Raw genomic sequence first — 24457 nt, forward strand, 5'->3', positions numbered from 1 at the left:
ATATATATATATATATATATTTTATGTAACTCTATAGGTATATTATTTTACATACTAGGTACTAATACATTTTCTATAAATGCACCTTTGCACTTTGTTAAGATAATACTAAACACACAATGGCGGCGAATAATAACATGAATCAAAATAACTTAAGTCGAAATCGCCGCGTAAGCAATTACCGTAGCCTATGGATAACTGCAACACCAGACGGGTTGCAAGTGCCTTGCCGACCTTTAAGATGGGAGTACTCTCTTTTCTTGAAGGTTTGAAAATCGTATCGGTCCGGAAAATACCGCGGACGTTCATTCCACAGTTTACCTATTAGCGTATCTTAGGACTACCCCACACTAGCGTCCTTTTAGCGTCCGCGTCTATTCGAACTAGCACCAACGTTGCGTTGAGCAGCAGCCAAAGAGTTGCCTAGATACCGACGCTCAGAAGACGCTAGTGTGGAGTGGCTCTTACTCTTAAGGAGAGTATTGGCTCCACCAACTTGCCTGTCTAAACGCACGAAGTCTTAAAGAACACTTAAAAAACGGACACTAATTAAAAAGTGCCCTCTTTTGGAGTGTTTCTTTTATTTCATCCCCCCTTTCCCCCCGTCGGGGTGAGTAACGTCTAGTCGAGGGGTGAGAGATTCTGTTACCAATACCAATTTGCTTGAAATAAAAGTAAAGGTATTGTATCTTAATTAATTTTTATTCGACTAATGAATTTATTTCACAACAAATCCCAAAAGTTCAATATTAGTCATAATTGTAGAATTCTATGTATGTAGTGAGCTGCGATATTGCATGGAGAAATTATGAATGAATTCATTGATAAATTCGCCATGCACTTTTGCGGCTGATGGTACAAAAAACAAGCAACAACGGTTGCACTCCGGGAGTGCCGATAGAAGTGAAAACTCACCTCACTATGTTACCGACGCCCGGTAACACGATACATACGTTTAGCGGAGATATTCTATTTATTTATTTTATATTATTATCATTCTTAAATAAGATCACACTTTTTCATTTACATGTTTATTTACAATATTTACATACTGCCATGACAACGTCAAATTATTTGAACATAGGTAAAGTCTTGAAAAGGAGTCCGCAACATAAATGTCAAATAACATTGAGTTTTTCTTTATTGATTTAAATGCCATTTAAATTATGAGTGGCCACCTTACGGGGCTTACGGTCACGAGATCGCCTTACGCCCTTACGGTCACGTGATCGCCTTACGCTGTCTCGAGTTTATCATTTTTTCCCCAACTCAAAAAGTGCCCAGCGCCGCTAAAGAAGTTTTCAACTTTTCACTTCAAAAATAGTACCATTTCGTATCTTCTCCTAGTGACAATTATATTAAAGTTGCTAGGGACCTCATACTACTGTCACTGTGACAAAGTACGAAATGATACTGAAATAAAATTTCTTGACTGTATCTAAGAGTTTTTATTTTGTATTATTCTGGTTACGTATGTACCTAAATAAAGATTATAAGGGGCTACTTGAAGGTTATTAAATTTCTATAATTTCAGTCCTTGAAGAAACGCCATTTCGAAAAGCCGGTGTTTCATTAACATTAGTAGCCGTACTTACCACGAGTTGACACTTGACGTTTGTTTGTACTGTATTGAGGAAAATTGTAAATCTAATATTTTTTCCAAAAATGTTTAATTAGGTACGTTCACATCACAGGTATAACTGAAATATCACGAATATTAACATTTAGTCATTTAAACATAACCGTTTTAAAGATAATATTAATTTGAAAATTGTAATACCTATAGATATTTATTATATCTATAAACCATAACATTGTTATCATTAGATACGACAATTTTTCATAAGATATCGACTACATCATTTTCATGGAATTTTTTATAGAAAATTTATTCCACAAGTAGTTAAAATATATTACATAATAACTATACCTAAACAATAGGTAATTAATTAATCTTAAAGTGGTACCTAAGTTTACTGTAATATTTGTTATTATAATTAGTAATTCACGTAAGCTTTGTTAATTTAAAAACAATAACGTGATCAATAAAAAAAAATATAGGTACAAAAAACAATTGAACCTAACCTTATTACAATAAAAGTAGGCACATATTTATACTTCTTCAAAGACAGACATGTAAACAACATCTTCAGACACAATCCCTTATTAATATTAAAACGCACACAAAACAGAATAAATTAATAACAAACAACATTAACCCGCGATCGAATATTAAAGAATAAAATTGAGATACGAAATCATACGGACACTGACGAAATGACAACTTCACTGTTATTTAAATACAACAAACAAATATACATTACATTATAATAAAGTAAAAATAAGCGGGTGAAATTTCGACGTCTGTAAGTATGGGGATATGGAGAAAAAAGCTGTTGGGGCAGGCCACGCCTTGCGGAGGCCCGGTCGAGCCACGCCTTCGCTGGTGGGGGACGGATCGTATTTGCCAGTCGGTACCCGCATTCGCGACCCGCGTACGCTCGAGTTTAAAAAAATAATAATTAAAAAGAAAACCTGTCAATTTCCAGCGCCAATTGGCGCGCTTTCTGACAGATTAGGTTTTTAATGTTCGTAGTGCTGTGAGTGAGTGTGTTTTTTGGCGGATCATTTTGGAAGCTATAGGAAGGATTTCTTATGGTAAGTTTTCAGGGAAGGGCTTAAAAGTTGCGAACATTAGTAAGATAAAATTGAAGAACTAAATCAGTAGGCAAACATTGTGCCTATTAAACTCCTTGTAAAAAAACATAAGAATTTAGATTGCTATGAAACTTCTATTATAATTATTTATGATTATCTGTATATTTAACCCTTTTTGTTAATCATTTTTACTTGTCTGATTTTAATAAGATTTGACGTGTGTAATTTACTTTAATTTTAAATACGCTTCTAAAACATCCTGTAATTTTACCTTTTTGAAACAATAATAAAGTAACCGCTTACATGATAAGGTGTAGTGTAGGTAATAATGTTTGGACAATTTAACGAAGTTATTAAAACTATGAAATCGATACTCCTAAATATTTTAACAAGATTTGTTTCCTATTATATTATACATTTTTTTATTATTTACAAACTAGATAATAATATACAGAGTATTACTAAAAGAAATTAAAAACTAGCTTAAATCTAAAATAGGCCCTTGAGGCATTGTACCAGTTTCCTATTTAGATAGGAGTTTGTTATTAAACATATTATACGCGCAATTAATAATTAATTATTCAAATGATATCTAATCCGTTACCTCGTCCGCTGTACTAGACACAGCCATTATCATAAAATTACATATTAATTAGCTTAATTATATCAATACACATTTTTCGACTATTATTTTCTATATTTTGTTGACTTTATTGTATATTTAGGTAAGTAATAGGAATTGGATTTCCCAAGGAAGACATTTAAAAAAAATATAAAACAGTATAAATATGAAAGACAGGTTCATATTATATTTGAACAAAATTGTACCTATGTTATAATAATGTATGTTGCTCGCGTACGGATGTAATAATATTAGTTTCTAAAATATTAATATATTTGTATGGGTCCTAGGCATCTAAAATAAATGTTGAACTTGAGTTGTCACGCAAATATACGTAGGTATATCTTTGTAAGTAATTACATTTATCCTTTTAGGAACTAGAAATTGAATTGTATGGCTACCTAAATATGTATTTATTGTCTTGAACACTTTTTAGTTTTTAGGACAAATTATTACTAGACATAGTACATATAAATTATTACTAGAGATTCTTTACCTAAATGACAAATGAGTTAAATAATTTAGTTTACCTAAAGATAATTTGTTTCTTATCTTTTTTACGTTAATTAATAAAATAAATATCTGGGAGACCGAGCTTTGCTCGGAAAACATATAAAATCTCAAAAAATTGCGTTTTCCCAGAGATAAGACCTAGCTAGATCGAGTTTTCGCCCCTGAAAACCCTCATATACCAAATTTCATCGAAATCGTTAAAGCCGTTTCCGAGATCCCCGAAATATATATATGTTTAAATAAATAAATATACCTATAAATATACAAGAATTACTCTTTTAAAGGCATTAGATTAGATAGATAATTGTACCTACCTAAATATCTTGTGAGGCCACAAATGAATGAATGGCTCATAGTAAGTTTAATTAGGCTTGAGATAAGATATACGTAACATAATTAACAACATAGATATATGTATAAACAAATACTTAACTAAATAAACAGAAAACACAATTATGACACAAAAAATTTTACTAACTTACCTAATGCTGAGAAATGTACCTAACTAACCCTATTTCTGCAAATAAAAAAAATATTATATTGAATCATCAAATATAATATTATACAAAAACCGGCCAAGTGCGAGGTGGACTCTCGCACGAAGGGTTCCGTACCATAACGCAAAAAATGACAAATAAATCACGTTTGCTGTATGGGAGTCCTCTTAAATAATTATTATTTTATTGTGTTTTTAGTATTTGTTGTTATAGTGGCAACAGAAATACAATCTGTGAAAATGTCAACAGCCTAGCTATCTAGGTTCATGAGATACAGCCTGGTGATAGACAGACGGACAGACAGACAGACGGACAGCGAAGTCTTAGTAATCCCGTTTTTACCCTTTTGGTATGGAACCCTAAAAAATTGTCCTTATTAGGATTCAAACCAAGAACACTTCACAAGTAGAATCACTAGTAACTACGACAACTACGTTAAGTGGTTGTTAAAGCTTATTTAAGCTCGTTATAACTGTTTCTTTAAGTAATTGGTGACTAAGCAAGAAAAAGTGACGACAATGAAAGCTCAACAAAGAACTGTTAGAAAAAAAATACCGGTTAAATATTTATTTTATAGTCTTTTTTTCCTTCAGGTTTTGATTAAATTTGGTGGATAAATAGAGTTCCCTATTCTGTACAGTATAAGTGCAATTTCACCGTATGGCTTAAAAGATCTTCCGCGGAGATACCTAGGTATGAAAAATTCATAACTCAACGGAAAATTACATACATACATTTTATTAAAATCTGACGCGAAAATATCGACTATCTACGAAATAAAAATCGGCCGGTTAACGCAACGCACTGATAATCAGAATTAGAATTATATTAAGAATTGAGTTAGGAATTAAGATCTACAATTAGGTAGTATATGTAGGTATTATTTACTCATTTATTGGGGGATTAATCCATGCTTAATCTTAAAATTTTCTATTTCATCTAAATATTAAACGCTTTTTTTTAAATATAATATATAATTTCACTCGTTCCTAAATTATTTTCTTTAAAAGATTTTAGTTTATTCAGTTTTTCTTCTTGTCAACAATGTCTCAAATTGGAAAAAAGTCAAGAAAATATAATTAAAATTTATTTAATGAGTTGTTGTCTACGGGTTGTATTATGATAAATTAAAATGCATTAGTTCACATACATACATGTTCGTATTTCGCATTTTGATTTTGACCTCCATCGAAGTTTTTTATAATTACATTTGAAAAAGCTTTATGAGCAAAATCATCAAAACGCCAAATTTTAAAATCAATTTTTTTCAAACATGAAAAATTTGGGTGTAGAAAGAAATAAGAAAAGTAGTATTTAAAGGTTTTTCTAAGATTCTCTAATTTCATGAAATAATGAGATAAAATGTAATATTTTTTATAAAATTTATTTCAGTTAAATCCAATATAGTGCAGTTTATAATTTATGTACACTGTAGTAGTGATACTATTTAACATAACACAAATTAAAATATTAAAGAAAATATTTTGATTTATTTCCTGTATACGTGTACCGATAAACGGCACTTTGATCGGGTCACAAACAAATACGCAAATATAAAATGATCTCAGCCCATTATTGCTTAGCTTGTCAAATAGAGGTCGGGAGAGCTTTACCCATTAATTCTATATTTTATCTGTACTTAACTGAAGCCTAAACAGTCATAAATTATTGAATTCAAGCCTGAGTCAGGTTTCCTAATAAAATCTAGACGGAATCTCGCCTAGATTGCCTACCCTATTGAGGTTTGATTCATAGTCAGATATGTGATATCGTCAGCAGTGTTGCCAGGGCTCTTGAGTCTTAAAGTTACGTTTACGTTTAATGAAAAGTTATTTTCTTAAAGCAAAAGTCACATTATTCTTCTTTAATTATAAAACGCACATATCACGGAATGCCAAAAGTCACGAAAAGTCACTACTTTTGTGATCATCTGGGGACACTGGGGCTATTTTAAGTACTCTAGGGCTGTCGAGAAACAAAAGAATCGAACAATCAATCTGATTAAACAATTAATGGGCAGATTTTTATTTGTCCACCATTTCTTTCCTTAGATTTAGATACATTTTGGCTTGTTTGTTGAAAGAGTTCCTCATTCTGGGCCGAATAAATACGAAATCCCAATTTGGAACCCAAAAATTGTACCCATGTAATTTTATGTTGAGTTATGACAATATCATACTTTTTCGTAAATCAGAGAAAGGTTTTTTAGGTCTTATACACAGAATAAGAATCTCTATCCACCAAAGTTTATCTAAATCGACATAAAAAACGGCCCTTTATTCCATACTTGACGAATTACGCTTTCTACAAATGTGTGTTAATTCGTTCGTTAGTTAGTAAGTTCTTAACCAAAACTTCAATTTTAATCAGATAACAAAGGCGATGACAGACATTGAAACGGAATAAGTGACGTACGTTCAAAAACAAAAGATTGGCATATTTACTGAGTAATATGAGTTATTCACTCAGAAATAATTTAGTAGTTTATGCAACAGTGATATAATAAGGGTTCTTAAAATTCAAGGGTCGAAGTTACAAAACGAGACGTAGTCGAGTTTTGTAAAAAAAGACCCGAGAATTTTAAGAACCAATTATGAGCTGTTGCATACATTACTTTTTCTATGACAGCTGCAGCAAAAAAAAAAAAAAAAAAGTCGAGTTTTGTAAAAAAAGACCCGAGAATTTTAAGAACCAATTATGAGCTGTTGCATACATTACTTTTTCTATGACAGCTGCAGCAAAAAAAAAAAAAAAAAAAAAAAAAAAAAAAAAAAAAAAAAAAAAAAAGAGAGAGTTATTATTAAAAACAAGAGTTATTATTAAAAAAAAAGAGTTATTATTAAAAAAAAAGAGTTATTATTAAAAAAAAAGAGTTATTATTTAAAAAAAAAATGAGTTATTATTTAAAAAAAAAAAGAGTTATTATTGTAAATGAAAACATACCTCTTTCAATCAAGATGATCGGAACTTGTATCTTTAAAAAAAATAAAGCAGTTGTATTATACTCATAAGATGACTGCTAGCAGTCATCTTATGAGCCTATAGACAAAGCATTCAAATGACATTGCTTTAGATATCACTGTCAGTCATTTAATTGACACATTTAAGTGCTGGAGTAGAAAAAATATTTAACGTACGTTCGTAATTTCGTTTACTCAGTTGCTACATCATTGTTGGGAGTTACACAGAATTTCGTCTTTTGTCATTATTGTATTATAATAATTATTAATTGTTATAAGACAGCTATTATTGATTTCGTATTGAATATTGTTTTCGATCGATACGGATTCAGGCCAAGACATTATAGTAATATGTCGCAGTAGTAATATGTCGGTTTCCTCACATTGACACATTAAATTTATTAACACTAAACAAACATTTGCACGTAATTCTACACCTGTGATAATTTAATTATTAACAATACTTCGACACTGACAGTGACAAATATGGATAACAAAATATATTGTAAGTATGTGAAAATGTACAGAATGCCTGTTGTGGCATTCGCTACGCTCAATTTTGTGCTTAAATTAAACTGTAACAGTGTAATTTTATTTAAAATTATACCTATTTTTTTTTATTTTGAATTTTTATTCACAAATTTTCAATACTCAATACTCAATACTCAATATTTTATTGCCATTTCACAAAGTAATTGTAATAAAAGTAAGTAATTGGTAAACTTATAAGCTAGGTCTTTGTGAACCCTGTTGGGCACTGCAATATACTATTTACAATTCCAAGGAGAGGAGAATTTGTGATTAATGTAATGTGATTAAATCTTAATATAAACAATAATTATAAGCAAATGTAAAAATAAGGATTAAATTTATGTCAAAAATACCAAAGTCAAGTCTTAACAAAAAAAAATCAAAATTTCAATGTATTTGTAATTAATAATTATAGATATTATTTAATTATAATCTGTTATTAAAAATTCGCTTAGGGTATAATATGACTTAGCTAATAGCAACTGTTTAATTTTATTTATATATATATTATAATTTTCTTCTTCTTTTATAGAGTCCGGGAGTTTATTATATATTTTAATAGACATTACTAAAGGGCCCGATGACAGTAGTTTAAGTTTACAAGGTGGTGGGATTAGTCTATTCTTGTTTCGTATCGATCGTGTAGAAGGTAGGTCCTCTCGTTTTATATATAATTCCCTATTCTTTCGAACGCACTTACACATGTCTAATATATATATAGATGTGAGGGTCAGCAGTCCAAGTTCAGAAAAATAAGGTTTGTGGCTTTCGATTTCGTCAAGTGTTTTATTTATTAAGATACGAACAAGCTTTTTCTGGAGGGTAAAAAGTAATGGAGCGTTGGTACTATTACCCCACAGAATAATTCCATAATTTAGCCAAGCATATGCATACGCGTAATATGTTGTTAGGGCTGTTTCCAAATTTGTCGTTACTTTAACCGCCCGAAGCGCATTTTCAATTTCAACTCCGTTACTATTTTTAATACTTAGACTTTGTATGACGGTATCGGTGGTAACGGAATGGAAGGAACGAAAAGCTTATGAAAATATTGGGACAGTTTTTTTCTCCTATTAGGATCAAAATAGCGTGATTCTTAGTAGAAATAACATAAAAATTCCCAAATCCAACAAAAAGTGTAGCGTACAACTTTAAAATAAAATGGCCGACGTACAGAAGGCCCATTGTGGCATTTGTGGCATTAGCTACGCTCAATTTTGTGTTTAAATTAAACTGTAATAACATGATAGGATGGGGTAATGACTTGTAACATGATTGATACATAATATACTTATTTGTTACGGAAACCATAATTCATTTTGATGTGGTAGCAACGCATGTCGCAATTTTACAATCTTATGTAGGCACAGGTACCTATTAAAATAACCTAGAGGTCGGTTCTAATTAAACAATTTGTAATGTTTTTGATACGACCTTGACTTGACAATAGCCTTGATATTAGTAATAGGGAATATTACGTGAAACTCTGCGTAGGGGGCGACACTTCCACAATCCGTCACAATCTAAGGCTCTACCGCAAACGAGAGAGTCGAAATTTTATTTCTAACCTCTCTCTTCTTCTTCTTCCTCGCGTTGTCCCGGCATTTTGGCCACGGCTCATGGGAGCCTGGGGTACGCTTGGCAACTAATCCTAGGATTTGGCGTAGGCACTAGTTTTTACGAAAGCGACTGCCATCTGATCTTCCAACCCAGAGGGTAAACTAGGCCTTATTGGGATTAGTCCGGTTTCCTCACGATGTTTTCCTTCATCGAAAAGCGACTGGTAAATATCAAATGATATTTCGTACATAAGTTCCTAAAAACTCATTGGTACGAGCCGGGGTTTGAACCCGCGACCTCCGGATTGCAAGTCGCACGCTCTTACCGCTAGGCCACCAGCGCTTCGAATTTCTAACCTCTCTATCACTTGCATATTCGAGCGATAAAGAGGCAGATATCTGAGTTTCGACTTTCGCGCTTCCCGGTAGGCCCTTTGTAAACAAACCGCCTTGATGTATAAATGTCATATTTATTGTCTGTGAAAACTTGTCAAAAAACAGCAGTTTAAGGCACAGTATGTATAAGTTACTTTATGGTTTACGATGGGGGCTAGTGCTGCACTCTGGCGGCAGAACATTGTAGTAATACCCTATTCAGCGTTAGCAATTTTCAAGGTCGTATCAAGACCTGTTCATAACCAAAACAAGTTGATACATCTGAATCGGGCTCCATTGACACGTGATTTTAGTACAGTCAGCAGCAGAAGTTGCTAAGCGGGCGAGGTGTTCAAAAAGATCTTGACGCGATGTTATTGTTAAGAGAATAAGAGCGCGTCAAGGTAATTTTGAACATCTCGCCCGCTTAGCAACTTCTGCTCGCTGTACGATCTTGAAGTTTGTATCCTATTTTTGGCGGTAATTTGCGATTCAATAAATTACATTTAACTTGACAAAAATCGCATTAAAAACACACACAGCTTGTCGGTAGAAAAAGGCGCGACATTAAAATTTTCTATGAGATCTACCCTTCGCGCCTACATTTTTTAAATTTACCGCCTTTTCTACTGACAAAGTCTCTGTACCAGAGTATATAGTCTGGCAAACACAACTTGTCAGTCAGTAAGAACCAGGAAAATTATACTCATTCCTTTCTTTTGGGTGCCAGTACTAGCGTAAGACAAAAACAGTACGATACTCTCTTTCTATGTTTGAAATAAGACAGTCCTGGGCTAAAATATACTTATTCTTTCATTATGTTACTGGCCGAAGCCGTTATAAAAAACAAAACGCAAGCACAGATACCTGTTTCCCTGCGGCAGCGCTAGATGGCGCGCGCAGGTTGTTTATTGTGGCGGCACGATTTACAGCCCGATCGGCGATAACCGCCCGGTGCCTTGTAAAGAACCTAATTACATATAACTATATGCTGCGTTTTGTTCAGCTTTTATACTCTGGCAAGCTTTGTTGTCACTCTATCATGCTTCAGTGCAGTGATTGACATGTTGGCTACGCACCCTGATCTGACTGTACCTATCGGTATTTAGCTCAATATTCTCGTTAAGTATCCGTTTTGCACTTAATAGTTACACAGAATATAGTAAGAAATAATAAAGGGATAAAAACACAAAATTAACACAAGAATGTGACACCGCACTAATAAGTACATAAATTAATGCCAAATATGTCATTGAAGTGTCACTGTGACATTAACTGAGTTGCCTTTGCCATCAACACTTATTAATTCATTAAAAAAAAACTTTATCTATGGAACAGTTACTGTTACGGCCAGTCAGCCATTTTAAGCGCGAACTATATCTTACCCGTTCTATCTTACAGAAAAATTCCAAATAAGAATGAGATAGGAAGACAGTTCGACTTAATACGGCGTTGTTTTATAATTGCGTTTTGTTATTGCTTCGATAATTATTATAACGATTGATATGAATCTAAAGTAGGTTTCGAAGAACAGTTTAATGCGTTTTATAGGGTGCAACACTCGTTGAAATAAATTAAACGTATATTTCAATAAGCTGTCCATATAGGCTTACAACTATATATGTGTACATATTTACATATTAATATACAACGTAGATAAGCATAAGTGGTACATATCTATAGTTTGTCAAAGGACTGTCTCATTTCAAACATAGAGAAAACATACTACCTTTGTCTTACACTAGTACTAGCACCCAAAAGAAAAGAATGGGTAGGTATAGTTTTTTTTTTGTTCTTATTTACTGTCAAATTGGTTTGACCAACTATATTAGCACTATATAAAACAAAATTTTCTAGTCTGGGCAACCAATTTTGCCAGTAGCAGTAGAATAAATAAATAAATATTTTTTTGGGGACAGTCTTACACAGATCGATATATGTAATCTCAAAGCACATAAGTAAACCTTCCTCAAGAATCACTCTACTGATAGGTGAAAACTGCATGAAAATCCGTTCAGTAGTTTTTGAGTTTATCGCGAACATACATAGAGTTAGACTAAGATATGTCTGCAAAGACTTTTATAGCACACGCAGTGCGTGTATTATTTATAGGTACATTAGGTACGTCATAGAAGTTTGACGTTTAAAATAACACTTGTACTGCGTGTGCTATCAAAATCTTTGCAGACTTTTCTTGGTCTAACTCTACCTATATAGTTATACATACAGACAGACGCGCCGAGGGACTTTGTTTTATAAGATGTAGTGAAGAGCAGGAGGACTACCGCGAAAACCGAAATTCGCAAATTGCGGGGATCTTTCTCTTTTACTCTTATTAAGACGTAATTAGAGTAACAGAGAAATATGCCCGCAATTCACGAACTTCGATTTTCGCGGTTATAGCTAAGAAATCACTATACTTACAGGCCAATTCGAACGTGCACCTGACATCAAACCGATATTTGAATAATATTGGAATCATATCAGTTAACTGTCATTCGCGTGGGCGTCTCGGACATGCGGACAAGTCAGCGAAATGAAAACGCGAATGATATGATTCCAATATGATTCAAATATCGGTTTGATGTCAGGCGCGCTTAATTGTGCATTTCGGGTGCGATTCACGCGCTATAAGCTAAGTGTAAGTGTTCGATTCAAGGTCGGGGCCGGGCCGGAACTTGCACGCTTCGTTCTCTGTGGAAATTACCACGTGATCATGAAAAATAACATGTGGGACGCCTCGCCCCGGGTCCGGGCCGGTCTAGCGTGAGTCATCCTTAACCCATCGCGTATTCTGTACACTCAACGACCTGACATTTTACAAAAGAAGCCATCTACGGATTCTATGGTACATTAATTATGTAACTATTTGTCGGTGTATAGTTTATAATATCATTACGTTGCTAATTACTCGTAATTAGTGTTGAAAGGATAAGAGTTAATTAATAAAACATTAGCAATATTAACATGATGTAATCTAATTAGAATATAGGATAGGGCTTCCGAACTATTGGTGGCCTAGGGGAAAGGCGAGTTAAAGGGGCCCACTGATTAACAGTCCGCCGGACAGAATCGGCCTGTCAGTTGTTCGGAACTGTCAAACATTTTGTTCTAAGTGACAGGCCGATACCGTCCGGCGGACTGTTAATCAGTAGGCCCCTTTACAATAAAATCAAACGGAAGGTCGCGGGTTCGATCCTGGCTCGTATCACAGAGTTGGCAATAGGAGCTGGCTGCGGGAGGTGAGAACGCGTGTTTCCGTTCTTTCACTGATATGTGTTCAAATTTTATATTAAAGGAAAAAATGGAAAAAGTTACGCATCCGGCAGGACTTGAACCCGCATCTTCTACAATCCGTGTGTTGCTCTTAACCAATTGAGCTACGGAAGCCTACCAGGACATCGCAAATCTTTCCATTCCTTCCCTTATGCGTACACGCCTTTGGGAAGCGTAACTTTTTCCATTTTTAACACGCTTTTATTAGGTCGACCTGTATGTAACTATGTAATGGAATCTTGCAAGTTAAATTTGATCCACTTCCCGGTTTCCGATTGAGCTGAAATTTTGCATACACAAGTAAGTCGGGTGACAATGCAATATTATGGTACCATCGAGCTGATCTGATGATGGAGGAAGGAGGTGGCCATAGGAACTCTGTGATGAAACAACGCAACCTAATTGTGTTAGGGGTTTTTAGAATAGAACTTTATTGAAGTAAAAGACAGGAATACAATTAAAAAGACAAAGGGGTTTTTAGAATTGTCTCGATGAGTATTAGTTGTCTGTCGTAAGAAAAGTACAGTCAGCGTTAAAGCGTGTACCAAAAATGAAATTTTAGCCAAAAACTTATTTCCTTTAATATAAAATTTGGAATATCGCTCGCAGACGTATCTGCTAGTTAAAAAAATAGATGTGTTCAAATTGTTAAATATCAAACGGTGCCGCCAACACAAGTATAGGCCAGAGGTATGGCGCCATCTATTGAGTCTTGCACGAGACAGCGAATATTCACTTTTACTTTATTTCTCTGAATTTACACAATAAATAACTAAAAGTTATGATTACAATGTTACAACTATAAACGTCTTATCACGTCACTCAGATTTATGATAGAAACATTTCTGATTAATTGATTATAAACGTCTGGAATTGTGAGATGCGTGCAAAACGTATACCAATATAAAATGTTACGGTTTTCAATCGCTAAAGCTTAATAAAGAAGTAGTTAGTAATGTTTTTTGATTCGCTCTGCTGATATTGAATTGTAACACACCTTTATTTTTTTTACCCCGCCCAGACTTTGCACGGGTTAAAAAATATACATAAAACCTTCCTCTTGAATCACTCTATCTATTAAAAAAACCGCATCAAAATCCGTTGCGTAGTTTTAAAGATCTAAGCATACATAGGGACAGACAGCGGGAAGCGACTTTGTTATATAGGTGGTAAACGAGCAGACGAATCGCCCGATGGTAAGCTATTACCATCGCCCGTGGACACTTGCAACGTCAGACGGGCTGCAAGTGCGTTACCAGCTTTTAAGATGGGAGTACGCTTTCTTCTTGGAGGTTCGAAGATTGTATCGATCCGGAAATACCTACAGTTGAAAACTGGCAATCATCTGAATGGTGGAGTATTTTCCACGTATAATACTTTCTTGATTTTTTTTTAACTCTAGACAACACAGCTATTATAACAGCGGCATCTAGTCAGTTGGAACTTGGAATCAACCTAAAAACCCTACGATGGTTTTTGTAACACAAATGGTTGGCCCGTTTGGGAGCACGATGCCTCAGACTGACACACGTACACATGTTAAATCTCACATTGAAACTGACAGCCATTTTGGTTTTTGGTTAAATGCGACTCACACTTGACTAAATTATTGTAAAACACTAGCAAGCTAGCAACCCTAGAATTCTAACAACTATGATAAGTGACAACCCTACCCTAGTCATTGTCATTGTATACAGAAGAGCCATTAGGGTTTTAAAAATCTGTTTTTAATTTTGATACTAAAGGAAGGACTACGAGGAATTTCGTACATCCGCCTGTTCCTATCTCTATTGCTCTCGTATAATTATATTGCCGTCCCGCTCGCAGTGTCATTGACCGCCGGCATCATGAGCGGGACAGCAATATAATTACGCGCGTGCGATAGAGATAGGTACAGGCGGGTTATATTTTTCGTAAGTACATATTGTTGCGATATTGACTAATAATATAAAGTCAATATCATATCAATATCAGCATTTTCACGCTGGTGGCCTAGCGGTAAGAGCGTGCGACTTTCAATCCAGAGGTCGCGGGTTCGAACCCCGGCTCGTACCAATGAGTTTTTCGGAACTGATGTACGAAATATCATTTGATATTCACCAGTTCGCTTTTCGGTGAAGGAAAACATCGTGAGGAAACCGGACTAATCCCAACAAGGCCTAGTTTACCCTCTGGGTTGGAAGGTCAGATGTCAGTCGCTTTCGTGAAAAATAGCGCCTACGTCAATTACTGGGATTAGTTGCCAAGCGGACCCCAGGCTCCCATGAGCCGTAGCAAAATGCCGGGACAACGCAAGGAAGATGATGATCAGTATTTTCAAGTCCGAATGCCGCTTCGACATTCTAAAATTCCATTCATTCTCTCAGTCATCAATATTGTTCAGGAGAAGTAATAATCATTACATTATCATTCACTCAGTACTTTATATAGTTCATTCATTTCGCGAATTAATGATAATGAGTCTTGCTACAATGGCTTTAAGGTATGATTTCGGTTAATCTTCTCGTCTACGTGTGATATCATAGATTACCTACCACAAGATGGAGCATATATTGGGGCATTCCAGGAAAGTGACTTGTGTGTGCTCGTGTCGATTTAATCTATCGCCACTCGTTGTGAATTTACTACTTTTCGCACTTATATCGTAATGTACGTTAAATTAAACCATTTTTCAATAGGAATTTCAAAACAATAGGAATTCAACTATTTTACAAGCTTTTACGAGTTTTACATATACCTATATGTATGTATGTATGTCACTTTATTGCACATAAACAGGTTTACATAAAACGGACAAAACAAAACAAAAATAAAAATGACATGTACAAAGGCGAACTACACTTTTATTTAGTTCATTTTATAATTATTTCCTTTAGCAGGTATTGCTTTCAAATTCAAATCTTATATTTTTTGTGTGGGTTTTTGTGGGTTAGGCCATAGAGAAAAAAATACATAGAGTGTTCACTCCATACATCAGTTTTGGTAACAAAAAGACTATTATTTTCATAGTCGACATCTAGCTTCCAGTAACGGAATTATACCAGTAGGTACTGCTACTTGACAATAGATTTTGCACCGACACAAATGTCTCATGCTAAACAATTTTCAGCAATTTTAACCGGATTAGCCGGAACTCTATTTTCAACTCCTTCTGCTTTAATATTAGTTATAAATTGTTGTTCAATACAAATTTCCTGAGTCGCGACTCACTAGACATCTAGTATCAAGTAGTGATACTGATAATTCCTCTATTCGATGCTAGATGTCGACTACGAAAATAATAGTCTTTTTGGTACCAAAACTCATGTATGGAGTGAGCACTCTATTCTTATTATATTTCTCTATGGTTAGGCTATATAATTTGACATATCGACACATATCACTCTCTACAGGAGGTGATCTGTGGTGACAATATAAGGGTGTATACACACTGACCATATTAAGTAACATCATTATATTTTATGCGATTATTTTGCAAATTGAATATGATTAATGGAGAACATATATGTGATGATTTAATTTACCATTACATGATATATGTTTTTATATCAGACTACCTTTAGAATGTATCTCGTGTGTATGTATGTATGTTTTTTGCTTTACAGCCTAAATATGTTAACGAGTTGTGCGAGTCAGACTTGTTAGATTTATTTTTAACATGAAACAGATGAGCGTATATTAGTAAATACTAATATATAAAATTATACAGTTACATCTCATCATTTCAATTTTAGTGTTTCGCGGTAGGCCCTCAGTTTGTGGTAGTAGATAGATTGTTTTAGATTGTAATTCTTTGTTTAACGTCTGATGGAATCACTTAAATAAATAAATAAATAAATAATTACCTTTTAAATAATTGTACCTACAGTGTATAACCACCTTAACAATAACTGTAATGGTATTTGTCCCCATACTACTTATATTGCAAAGCTATAAAACCGTATGATACTAGACACTAATATACAGGGTGTGACAATTGAGAAATCGACAGACAAGGCAAGTATGAAAACGTCTAAAAATATTAGGGTCGTTAAATAATAAATACATTCGTCTAATTATTCTTATGGTGCCTGCAATACGGCCACGTGGGCACAAAAGGCTTTAAAGGACCTTATAGGATCACTCGTGCGTTTGTCTGTCTTTCTGTCTGTCCGACCATTCCCCCCCTTTATCTCCGAAACTACTGGGTCTAAAATTTTGAAAAAAAAAACAAAGTAGTTCTTTACCAGATGACAGGAAAACCTATTAGAAATGTGCAGTCATGCGTGAGTCGGACTTAATTACTTAGTTTTTGATCCGACGCCTGTAGGGGTTTTGTTTAAAGATATTTCATTCACGTTCCACTTAAAAAAATACATTATTAAAAAATAGGATAATGTACGAAAACGTTGGAACGCGAGTCAGACTCGCACTTGACCGGTATTCATTTTATTTTATATTTAAAACCCTCAATAGTCATCTTAATCATAAACTGTGAGGATGTGGTGCATACATAAATATAATGAGTTATGAAAACGTATAATAGTTATTTTCGATTCAAGTTCGAAAAAGAGGAAATTCGAAACGAGTGGTGATAAATTAAAACACGACCGAAGGGAGTGTTTTAAATCGACACGAGTTGCGAATTACCTATTCGCACGTGTATCGAACAACGTTTTACAGTACATATGGCAATGCACTTTAAAGTTTCGACATACGCACGAAAAGTGCTATTTTACGCACTAGTGCGGAAAAGTAGCCCCATATGCACTGTAAATATATTTTCGAGACTCAAAAATTACAAAGAAAAGGAAAATTACTTTTTTTTGTCCCAAATAGAGATTTAACGTACCTATTCAGAATAAGTACATAGATCGTAAAACCAGCCAATGGTCTGTGTCAACTGCGACAACAAAGTAACAGATATAAATTCTACTTATTTATTTAACCCTAATTGAAATCCTCCCTGTATACATTAAATACATATCCTATATGGCATTAGCATGGCAGTTTTTTTCAATTAACTCATTTGCCCCATTCGGGTAATTAAGGGACATTTTGTTTAAGTACCCTTTGTACTGTTTATGGATATGAAGTAGGCTCCGGTATGAAGAAACGGCTATTAAATACTAGTTTTTAGGGATCTGTATGAATACAGTAAAAACCATATTCAAAATATTTTCATGTTTTTGACTTAGTAGTATTTTAATCAAGATTTTAATCATACAATTTATATATAGACTATTATAGACAAACGCCAAACCAAATTTGTATCGGCACCCATAAGCCCGTACCATGAGTCATTGACAGTGTCAAAACTGACATTTACGCTATCGAGAACGTAATTTGCTTTCTATACATCTCGTTTGCACTAATATGCGAGTACGAGCGAGATGTATATAAAGTAAATTACGTTCTCGACGGCGTTTATGTCAGTGACAAACTGATGGTAGCCGTAAAGAGCCTCTACCATCAGTTGCCTGAGTATTTCTCACTTACTTTATGTGAATAAACGTGCCTTATGTCACGTTTTACGTTTCTTTACGGTCTAATGTGCCTAACTTCACTCCACTAGAAACGATGCTGTCCCTTTCTAAGTATACTAAAAAACAGTGCAAGAATTATATCGGAGGATTGTACAGCGCCCCTAGGAGTCACCTAAAGAACTAAATATCAAAGTAACCTACCGAAAACATCGAAGTTTGCAAATTGCGGGCATCTTTCTCTGTCAGTTTAATTACTCCTTAATTAGAGTAAAAGAGAAGCATGCCCGCATATTGCGAACTGTGAAATGTTTTAGCTGTTTCTATGGTTTCTAATAGGGTGATCAAAAACATAAATGTGAAATGAGAGCCAAGTCCAATATTTAGAATATGCCTCGGTGTTGATTTTGCGGAAAAAAGAATTGATATCTATATGGGTGCCAAGTTCTAGTTCGCTTGTGATGTAATTAAAGTTCAGGATTTTACTTGACTAGTTTTTACGTTCACGCTATATTATTTGTCTATGTTACTTTTTTAAGAATTTAGTTTGTTGGTATAAAAACTAGACAAGACAAATCCTGAACTTTAATTTCATCCCAAGCGAACTAGGACTTGCACCCAGGGTAATTCGCCAGTGACTGGCCAGCTGGCCACCTTAAACTAATGATGAATTCTATTCATCTATAAACAGAATTCAATGTAGTATAGGTTCAATAACGGTCAGCTTTCAATAACTGGCCACCTAATACTAAAATGAATTCTGTTTATACGTGAATATAATTCATTTTTAGTTTAGGGCCAGTAACTGGCAAAATACCCCGTATAGGTAAAGATTTCAATTCGTTTTCCGGCGAAGTCAACAACGACGCATATTTTTTATAAGTACCTAGTATTGAACTTGACTTTCATTTCAAATTATTTTATGTTTTTGATGCATTATCATTACTTTTTGTACAGAAATTATTAGTATTCATCATAATTGATTTCGAAACTAACATTTATTTCTATTTAACAATTATTTCTAGTTAATATAACACATAGCCGCTGAGTCGCCAGTTCTCTTTTAAACTTGGCTTGACACGCTACCCGCCATTCTTGAATTTGTGCGAGCTATTTTGTCACTTTTTACAGATTCAACATTCATTCTACAATTTTTAAAGATTTGACGTTGCCATAGTTACGAAAATATTAAACATATCAATGTTAGTAAACAATGTATAAACAGTGCTGTGTTCAAGAAAAAAATGCAAAATAATATATGATAAATACGTAAACACCATTAATAATCGTGTTAGAATTATACCTTTGCGTGTTAAAAAATATGAAGCAAATTATACGGGCTACTTTTGGCTACATAAATAAGATTATTATGTACTTATGTTGAAAATAGTACACACGTGAGAAGAAATCTGTATTAAAATAGGTATGTATATATGTTAGGTCTTGCCCTGGCCTCGCTTTGTGTAGGTTGCTGTACGTGCCGGCGTACTAAGTAAGTAACATTATACGGCCTTAACAGCGATCTAAATTTTATGGTACCTAAATGATCTCGATCTTAGCACTTTCAGTGCCAAGCGCCCCTTCCCAATACAAAATGAACCCACTCAGCGGGTTTTTGGGCAGTGAATGTGTTAAACCTTATTTTAATTTTCAGATTGTGAACTACCAGCAAAAAATGTTGTTTTATATTTCCTGTTGCCAAACTGACGAGACATGAAACATCATCACCACACACATGAAACATCGAACTGAACTTGAACATCGGGAAATAATATATAGGTAGTAAAGAAAAATAAATAAACTCACAGAACATTTGTATGTTTTATTTTATTTAAGAATTCTTAGGAAGAATCCTTTGACATGGCGCCTGGCCATTTGTAAGACGTAATTTTCATAGTTAATTGAACCTAACAGATTAACCGTGAAAGGGTAACAGATTAATCATGAAAGGTACTAAATCCTGGCGTAATAAAAATAGTTGTAGCGTAGCGTTTTTTCTTAAAAACGATATCGATACGTTGAAAAATTAAAGCGCCTGAATTTTTTTAATAGCAATGCAAAGTGTAAAATTAGTATAACTCGGAAACCACAAATAAAATGGCTCAATTTATAATTGAATATGAAAGTACTAAAAAGGTACTAAAATTTGGCTTTTATAGAATTTATCAATAATCGCGGGATCATAGCGTAATAAAATACACCCGCCATTCTGACTGTCAGGTTGGCGGGTGTAACGTTTTTTGGTAATAACTTTAAATACCGTGAGGTACTAATTTTTTTATTTGAGGTACCAAATAGTACAAATTAGGTACTAAAATATGGTATGCTTTTTGTTTATTTTTATTTACATACACCCGCCATCCTGACTCTCACCCTTGACATCATCATCTTCCTCAAGTTGTTGTCCCGGCATTTAGCCACTTGCCAACTAATCACTTCTACAATGCATACAACAATGAACGATTTGCTTGCACGCATGTACCGCTGGATGCCATCCGGGTTTGTATGGAAATGTTGTTTTCAATCATAGGTTCATGCCTAAAAGCAAAAACTGCTCGTAAGTAATGTGATCTTTGCAAATGTACTTAACTAAACAGTAGAAATAGGAGTAAATATAACTCATTACCTTTGTATCAAATCAGCCTTTTTTCGAGCTACTAATTGATTTATTCCGTATTAGTTTTGCCTGGAGTTCACGTAACTCTTATAAATAAATACATACTACGTTGAAAATTGCAAAGATAATCGTGAAAAATATGTTTATTTGTTGTGTTTACAAGTTGACAGAAATGTAACGTCGAAAACGCACGTATTTTTCGATGACATCTGTCACGTTTATTCGCGTAAACGGCGTAAAGTAATTAACTTGTATAATTCTGGCTCAGTTTTCTTTATATAGTTAGAAAGAGAGCGTTTTAGGTGTGAAGTTAGGCATGGATAGAAAACTTACGTAAAAACGTTAGGAACTCATGGTACCAGTTGAAATTTTTAGTTCTTTAAGTGACCGGTAGAGGCACTGTACAAATACTCCATACATTTTCCTTAACGTTCTCACTATCGACTGTCATTTACGGAACTCATGGTAGTGCTTAAGGTCACTGAGAGTCCATCTTGAAGTATGAACAAAATAAGAAAATTGCGTTTTTGTCGATGAAATATTGTGTTTATGTATCCGCGTTCTTTTGATATCCACATTATTGTGATAAATTGCTCATTTTCTATCTATTTTACTAGATTTTGTTATAAAATTCAACATGTGTCATCTGTTACAAGTTACAAGCCTTTGAGAAACGGGAAAGAAGTATTTAGTAGAAAGTATTTGTGGTCTGAAAAACCCACATGAAAAGAGAAAGGGTGTAAATTTATTTGCGTATTATTTATAATAAATAATAATGGAAGTCGTAAAAATGAGAAGCACGCGGGTGCTGGCCCGGGGCATCGCTAACCGCAATAGTTGACTGGACGAAACCGCAGCCCCCAGGCTGCCCCAGCCGAGCGAGGGAAGTATGCTCTGCTAGAGCCAGTACCATGAGTCACTGACAGTGTCAAAACTGACATAAACGCTTTCGAGAACGTAATTTATTTCTATACATCTCGCTTGCACTAATATGCGAGTACGAGCGAGATGTATAGAAAGTAAATTACGTTCTCGATTACGTTTATGTCAATGCCAAACTGGTGGTAGTGGTACTGGTACAGGCGTGGCTCACTCCGCGATTCACGTCGCAACAAGTACCTACAAGTACATCCGTTCCACACCAATTTTGGTGGCTAGCCATAGGCCGCGCGTGGCGCTTGCGCCACCTAGCGGTCATATCTGTCCTAATCGTAACAGACGCGTTTTGTTAGAGAGTGACTTTTCTGTACCTAGTCTAGTCTAGTAGGTACTATTATTTATTCTGTGGCTCTACTGCGATTATAAAGGACGGTCAAGGAATTTATTTTCACATTCAGTACCATTTTGCCTTAGCGGTGTCAAACTGACATTCGCTAGCGTGTGCGTAACTAACTTTCTATACATCTCGCTCGCACTAATATATTTTTATACCACATCTGCCGCCTGATGGTAAGCAGTCACCGTAGCCTATGGACGCCTATTTGGTCGCCGGAGGTACACGTTATTTATAACCGATTTCAAGATTTCAAAAGGAGGAGGTTCTCAATTCGTTTGTATGTTTTTTTATCGTATTTTAATGCTTATTACCATCAGTTATGTTACACATTTCAGATACCCATATAACTATTAGGAAAGCCCTAACCAACCAATAAAAAGTATCGTTTTGTTTTACAAACTACCCACATTTTCCTTTTTTATGTCCGTCTCGGAACCGCGTATCGGCCATTATCGAATCCAGTAAAAACGACTAGTTAAAGAAGCTATTAAACTTGATTACACAATCACTCATTCCGTAATGTTTGATTACCGATATAAACGTATTTGTTTATTTTACGTTCGTGTTATTCGGTAATCTACAATCAAATTACTATTTTTGTGACGGTTACATAAAGTGGGTTTAGTAAACCGCTTAACAATGACGCTTAAAAAACAAAAGCTAATTTTACGGTTTACGTATTGTTTGGCGACAGTACGCGGCGCGCGGCTATCGTGGCCGCTACTGCACTGTTTTTGCTTGAAAATGGAGACCTAGGTACTCCGTAACATGTCGCACAAGTGACTAAAAAAATGATACCATAATATGGTCATATTATGACATTTTGTCGACAAATACTGTCTTTTATCCATTTTCATACGTCAGACGTGTGAAATTTATAGGGCTGTGATCTGGGCTTTATATTTATTTACAGTAGTTTTATAGACGTTTTATTTCAGTTTAGTTAGCTAACCGTATAATCAATTATTTTATACGTTCAGAGCAAATAAATTGAAGTAGAGCAACGCTCCAGACCAACCGGGACCACACACGAAGCTGCGCAAGACCTTACATTTCGCTTAATCTTTCCACCAATTTCTCTTTACCGTTATTTTTACTAAAATCAACCTTATTCCTTCGACTTAAGGTTCAAGGGTATGAAAACAACTGCATTAATAAAATTGCGCAAATGTTAACCTTACTCTCGCAGTTAAATAAACGAGAATCGACCTTAACACAACGATTTAAGGTTAAAATTTAAATAACTATCAACATCTCGGGACTGGTGTAAATCTTTATACAAACTTAACTATACGGGTGGTTTTACTGATTTAAGCCTTAATTTAAAGCAGTAAAGATTATTTTAGCCGCAGTTTTAAATTTGTCAGATGTGCGATCGGGTTAAGTCGTTCAGTATGAAATCTCGTTTGATTTTCAGTCTTATTACTTTGTTTTAAGGTTAGTTTTAGCTTGTTTGTTGGTTAAAGTGTTAAGCCCGGTATTGAATCGTTTTGTTGTGATCACCACTACAATTTCTTGGCGTTGGTTGTTTTGTGCTAATTTCTATGCGATCATTAGAGCTTTTTTTTGGCATAGTTTAAGTTATGGGTTAAGAATTTATGGTAACGTTAAATAAATGGCTTTGAACTTTCGTGACATTTACCGAGACGTTTCGATCATTATTTCACTTAACTTGGTTAAGAGTCCCGGGCAAGCTCGATTCTCAATACAAACATAGTTAGAGTTACGCACTCATTTGAAAACAACTATAGTTAGATTGGTCTGAAACTTTGTGCTTACAATAGGATAAGGCCGGATTTAGACTTATAAGTTTCTAACGTAATGTGTACGTAAGTAACTTACGACTGCGTTTACATATAAAAATAAAATTACAGTAAGTGACACTTACAAAAGTTCTGTGAGATTTACTTATAACAAGCCCATTTACACCATACTTACCGAAATCAGAATTTAAATTTACATCTCATTATACACAAACCTTCCTCAAGAATCACTTTATCGATAGATGAAAACCGCATGAAAATCCGTTCAGTCGTTTTTGAGTTTATCGCGAACACACAAACAGACAGGCGGGGACTTTGTTTTATAAGGTGTAGTGATGTATCCGTGTT

General features: G+C 34.6%; 1 protein-coding gene across 2 annotated transcripts in view; it reads left to right on the top strand.

Moving 5' to 3' along the window:
- The first annotated feature begins 2130 nt into the window (after positions 1–2130).
- LOC134659140 (homeobox protein invected-like) overlaps positions 2131–24457 on the top strand; it is a 95898-nt gene continuing 73571 nt past the window's right edge. For both annotated transcript variants that reach the window (XM_063514768.1, XM_063514769.1), the window contains exon 1: positions 2131–2658. The gene's annotated coding sequence lies outside the window, so the exon portion shown is untranslated. The remainder of the gene's footprint in view (positions 2659–24457) is intronic.

This window comes from Cydia amplana, chromosome 24 (genome assembly GCF_948474715.1).
Source record: "Cydia amplana chromosome 24, ilCydAmpl1.1, whole genome shotgun sequence".
Taxonomy (NCBI): domain Eukaryota; kingdom Metazoa; phylum Arthropoda; class Insecta; order Lepidoptera; family Tortricidae; genus Cydia; species Cydia amplana.